We start from the raw sequence: 5884 nt of genomic DNA on the forward strand, positions 1-5884 counted from the left end.
TGAATGCTTAATTATATGCTTGCATGGTTAGAAGGATGTTAGGATTGATAGGTAACATATCCCATACTCACATGTTCACTATGTTATAGGCTAGTTGCTTAATTTGCATATCCTAAGTAGCCTATGTGATTGGATCCTCTATTGTCTTGGAAGCCTTAGAGTCACATTGCTTAGTTTCATTTAATTGGCAATTAGTTTAAATTAGGCAATTAATGTTTAAAATTAGTAGAATTTTTAAATAGGTCCTAATCACCCCCTCTAGGACTTAGACCTCATTTTTTATAGCTCCGCCATATTCTGCACTTAGACGCATTATGACATATTACCGCAACTTCAGTATCATCATCTAAATCAAGGGAGTGGGCCATGCAAGTCTCTAATGTGTCAGAGTATAGAGTTAATAGTGCTATATCTTTCATGAATGAGTCAATCATGTTTACTTCGTGGGTATCATCAAAATCCTCGGGTTGTTTGTACATGTTAAAGATGTTCATCTCTAATGTCATGTTCCCGAAAGTTAGTTTCATAATCTCATTCCTATAATTGATGATAGCGTTTGATGTAGCTAGGAATGGACAACCAAGGATGACGGGCTGAGTGTCTAAAATAATAAAATCCACCAGATAGTAGAATTTATCAACTTGAACTAGCATGTCTTTGATCATTCCTCTCGGTATACGAACCGAACGATTTGCTAGTTGAAGTGTGGTCTTGGTGTGCTTTAATTCACTAAGGCCAAGCTGCTCGTAGACCGAGTATGGAATTAGATTTAGGCTTGCCCCCAAGTCAAGTAGTGCATGCTCGATCTGGTGAATCCCGATCACACAAGAGACAGTTGGGCTACCGGGATCTTTGTACTTTTGTGGCATATCTTGCTTGAGGATGGCACTCACTTTCTTTATCAGAAAAAGTTTCTTTTGAATGCTAGGTCTTTTCTTAGCCGTGCATAGATCTTTCAAGAACTTGGCATATGATGATATTTGTTTAATAGCATCTAAAAGAGGAATATTGATTTTCACCTGTTTAAGCACCTCCAAAATATCCTGAGTGTTAGACATTAGTTTTAGTGAAATCAACCTTTGTGGGAATTGGGCAACCACCTTATATTGTTTTTCCATTTCCTTTTCATGTGGAGCTGTGCTAAGTCCACCATCTTTTTTAGATTCCTTCGAGTCTTTGGGCTTCTCAACCCTCGTTGGTATACTTTTGTATCTTTTTTTTTTCCACTCCTAAGAGTGATGATGGATTTAGCTTACTCCACATGCTAATTTAAAGAGCTTAGGTCACTCATCTCATATTGTGGTTTTGGGTTAGGTAGAGGTTGGGCTGGAAAAACCCATTTCTTCGTAACTATATGTGACTTCAATCTTTGAATGGACTTGTTAAGGTCCTAGAATGCTTGTAAAGTAGTCTGATTAATTAGCTCTTGACTATTCATATGTTTTTGAAATGGATCCTCTTGGGGTCTTCTCTGAATGAGAATTGGTGGGAGAACCCTTTGAGGATTACCAGTTTGGCCATTCCTCCAACTGAGATTTGAGTGGTTCCACCAACTAGAATTATACGTGTTCAAGATGGGACTGGTTAATGGTCGTTGATAGTTGTTCATGGCATTAGATTGCTCATTTAACAACTCTTGGAACATAGGAATTGTAGTACATTCCTGTGTCAAGTGTATGTTACTAGCACAAATTTCGCAAATAACATCAACAGTCTCCTCAGGTTTGACACTCTACTTTCTTCAGTTCCATGGCCTTGACTTTTCTTGCGAGACTAGCCACTATAGCATTCATATCATCCTCTTCCCTTATGATGTACATTCTTCCTTTCTATCTCTCTCTCTCTCTCTCTCTATTTTGTCGGTCTGGAATTGGTGGGCTTAGCCGAAGTCTCCCATTGTAATGACCTTGAAAATTTTGTGCTTTTCTTTCCTTAGTAGTTGTTTTTGGGGTAATTAGCGCTATACTCGATTGCTTGTGAAATCTGCATCAATCACTTTAAATTGTATCTGCATGACTCAAAACTTGTAGATTAGTTAGCGCTATGTTACTCTGAAATCTGGGATCCATCGCTAAATCCAGTTGTTCTTGGGATTTTTTGAAGTTGGGTACACATGATTGAAGTTGTTGTTCTATTACTGTTCTACATTTAATATGAATATCTGTTGTAGTGTAATGTGTGTGGGACTATGCATTAGTCCAGGAAATCGGTAATCGACCTTAAGGTTGTGGCTGAGATTGCTTTCGCTACAACAGACGTAATTAGACGAACTCGAGCCGTATTAGAGTTGGCGGCAGTGGTTTAACCACGCGGAGTGTTTGCGCACTCTATGCCGTTCTACTCAACGTGCGCTCGTGCTAGTCGAGTTCGTCAAGTAACCCGATTGTCCGATGTATGTTCACCATATATTGGACGCTACTGTTTGAATCTAGGGTACCGAACTTACCAATGAAATCCTATTAACCATGGTACCTTGATCCGCTAAGACTCATGAGCCGGACATGGTGGTATGGGACACCGTGGTCGAGCTGTCGGCCTACGTTGGGGTGACGAGCCTCCCCGTAGTGACCAGTGAGCAACGAAACTCGTGAGCTGATTATGGTGGTATAAGACACTATATTCGTGCTGTCGGCCTACATTGATTGGTGACGAGCCCTTTGTAGTGACCTCGAGCATACCTGGATACCGCATCGAGGTGACGAGCCTTAGTGTAGTAACGAAGGTATGATAGGCGAGCATTAATTGGTGACGAGCCCTTTGTAACGACCTTAAACCATATGATCGTATGAGATATCTAGGACTGACGACCCTAGAATGGATCACTGTTTGGATGTGACATGAGGAAGGTACCTTAGCTTCCCAATCCTGCTGTGTGAAAAAGGACTAATAACAACTTGGTAATCATATCCATGCACCACATTTGCATGTGCTTTGTAGACGTGGTGCACTTTGAGGTGGTGTCATGCGTAACGTAAGATGAAGACGCTGAGGGTGTACGCGTGAGGGCACGCATCATTCTTCATGCATCCTTGCATTAACAAGAGTACTTAGGATTTGTTTAATTGTTCTGCTTTATCATTACTATTTGATTGAACTGATAACATGTTAACCTGTGCTTTATTGTTCCCCTGAGTTGATCACTCACTCCCACGTTCTGGGGCGGTGTTAAACACCCACCAGACTCTGTCTTAGGTTCTGATGTTGCAGATGTTGATACGACTTCTGAGGCAGAGCGGGAGATGGATGATGATGAGGCTGCTTTCTCTTATATGCAGTTTTCAGACGGGTTCTAGTGAGCCTTGTTTTGATGCGCGAGATTCTGGGATTATTTTTGGGAATTAAATAATGTAACTTGATACTTGTAATTTTGATAGTAACACTTTTACTACGACCTGGTATGTATATGTACTTCAGGGATTTGCACTTGTACACATATTTTTCTATAAGTCTTCCGCTTGCTTTCTTCACTTATCCTTGAATTATATCTGTGTTTTGGCTTAATCTATCCCATGTTTTATGCACTAATACAGTTAACATACATCCATCGTTAAATATGTTGCATAAGTGATGTTTTGGAACTCGGGAGCTGAGTTATGCTCGACCCCCGAATTTCAGGGCGTTACACCCATGATTGCACGTTTTCAGCAAGTATATCAAAATGATCTCATGTGTCATCGACTTCCTTATTCATGAATTCCCCATTGCATATAATCTCTATAAATTGGTGCATGAGCGAAGTCAGTCCATCGCAGAAAAAGCTTATGACTCACCAAATTTCGTAGCCATGATGTGGGCAAGAGTTCAGAATATCCTTGAATCTCTCCCAGTATTGGAAGAAGGTCTCTTCCTTTTTCTGAGAGAAATTCATGATCTCCCTCCTAAGGGTATTGGTCTTATGAACCGGGAAGAACGTTTTAAGGAACTCCCAAGTCATCTCAGCCCATGTTGCCCATGTCCCTATTGATCTTGGTCTCAAGGAGTAAAGCCATGACTTGGCTTTCTCCTTAGAGAGAAATGAAACAATTTCAATCTTAAGGTGTCATCGAACATGTTTTGAAAGTCTAGAGTTGCTATGATCTCATCGAATTCCTTAAGATGTAAGTATAGAATGTCAGAATTAAGTCCATAAAACTTTGGGAGTAGTTGGATCACTCCTGGTTTAAAGTCTATGTTTCCTGCATTGTGTGGAAACACTATGCAGGAAGGCGTACTTATCTTTGCTGGTTGTAGGTAATCACACGGTGTCTTAGGTGGAGGAATATTATGCATTTTATTCTCATCTTGTTGTTCCTCAGCGGGATGGTGCGGTTGATTTGCAGTCATAATTTCTTTTAACTCAAGAGTTCTAAGATGATGTCTAACCCAGTGATGGATCTGTAATCCTTCGACTAGACCTCCTTCACTTAAGACATGTAGAGTGGTGTCACGGAACCACTTGGGCATGAAACACTCACAATCCCCAAGTCTAAAACCTATAAAAGAAAAATTACAGAATAGTAGAATTCTGAAAATAAAAGAAGAGATGGAAGGATATTACCAAAGTCGAAGATTCTATGTTAAGTGCTACAAAACGTAAACAAACAACATTAGTATCTAATAATTCAAAGGAAACTAATCTAGAAAACAAAAAAAAAAAAAACCTAATCCTAAGCTAATTCGAGTACAAATATAATTCATAAAATGCAACCGAAGTTCCCGGCAACGGAGCCAAAAACTTGTTCGACAACCCCAAGTGTAGGGCTGTGATGTAGTAATAATCTCGATGAGACGAGGTCGTACTCATAAGGACTTGATATTTGTGTTAATTCTAAACTACTTTGGAATTAGAACTAGAGACTAATCTAAACATGGAAATTATTGAGAAGAATAATTGTGAAGTGAAACTATCAAGAGTAAAGTACTAGAGTGCTAAGGATCCACTTGTAGCCATCTTAATTCCATTATACTTGATTCAATCAATACACTTCAGCTGGAATTGAAGTCCTAATTTATTCAGTTGGATGATAGAGCGGTTGAAACACCATTCATACATCAAAACAGATTCTGAACATTCATTGGATTGGTTGCCACATAAAGCATCAACATGATAATCGTAGGGAATTCAAAGCATCTACCATGCTCAGAGTTAATAGTAGATTAATGAATTTTAAGGATCACACAATTGCAAAATATGTAAAAACATATCAAAAGCCATCATAAGCATCTAATGTGCCCAGAGTCGACAATGGATCAAAGTAAATTAAAAATACTTCTTTATTCAAACTAAAAACCATGAATTGTTCAACATATAAACCAAAGAGCTTAAATAAAAGTAAAATAAACATTAAAATAAACTACAAGCTTTACCCCTTAGCTCTAGCTATGAGATTAGCCAACCAAAGACATAATTGAGCTAGAATTCTTAAAGGAAAAATATAAAAACTAATTAGAATAGAAGTATTGAAGATGAGGAATGACTCCTTGAAGCATCACAACTCCTTGCTCACTCCTACCATAATTCGTACCTAAAAGAACTCCAAACACCCCTTTATATAGACTTTGATTAGACCGACTTTAAAATCGCTTTAATTTATGCAGTTATCGCACCTTTGATGGCATTAAAATCTCATCGAAAGATCCGAGTTGAATTGGGAAACTGTCAGCAATGATCTTTTGAATATGTGTAATTCTTCGATGTCATTGCACGTCTTTCGATGGAATCAAACCTAGCTTTGATGGTATCTGTAACAACCCGAAATTTTTGGTGCGAGTTTACCTATACATAAGGATATACGATTAAACTTGTTCAACTCTACACTTGTAGATCCATTAATATTTATGTGGTTTACCTGAATCTAACCATAGGGAGCATTTTTCAACGGTTGATTAATAGGACAAACCCCTG

General features: G+C 38.7%; 1 non-coding gene across 1 annotated transcript; it reads left to right on the top strand.

Annotated features, from left to right (window-relative positions):
- The first annotated feature begins 3779 nt into the window (after positions 1–3779).
- Positions 3780–3886, top strand: LOC131241918 (small nucleolar RNA R71). The gene has a single exon (XR_009169479.1). It is a non-coding gene; the product is annotated as a small nucleolar RNA R71 (small nucleolar RNA).
- Positions 3887–5884: the final 1998 nt, after the last annotated feature.

This window comes from Magnolia sinica, chromosome 3 (genome assembly GCF_029962835.1).
Source record: "Magnolia sinica isolate HGM2019 chromosome 3, MsV1, whole genome shotgun sequence".
Lineage (NCBI taxonomy): Eukaryota > Viridiplantae > Streptophyta > Magnoliopsida > Magnoliales > Magnoliaceae > Magnolia > Magnolia sinica.